We start from the raw sequence: 267 nt of genomic DNA on the forward strand, positions 1-267 counted from the left end.
ATCACCATCATGGATAATGAACCCTGAAGAGTGGACAGCAGCTTCTCTTTTTGTCTGTGATTTGTCACCATTCTGACCCCCTTTCAGTACAAGGGACCCAGAAGAAGCTGTAGCTGAGCTACTGGACTCTTCGTGACCTTCAGGCTTGTCTTGTTACCATGTGGCTCTTCGTGATTCTTCAAGCAGAATCCTCGGCGCAGGGCAGTATGAAGCTCCCCATGAGAGGAATCTGGATAGGCTGTTGGGCAGGGAAGCTCCAGAGGACAG

Source organism: Octodon degus, unplaced genomic scaffold (genome assembly GCF_000260255.1).
Source record: "Octodon degus isolate 3935 unplaced genomic scaffold, OctDeg1.0 scaffold00020, whole genome shotgun sequence".
Classification (NCBI taxonomy): domain Eukaryota; kingdom Metazoa; phylum Chordata; class Mammalia; order Rodentia; family Octodontidae; genus Octodon; species Octodon degus.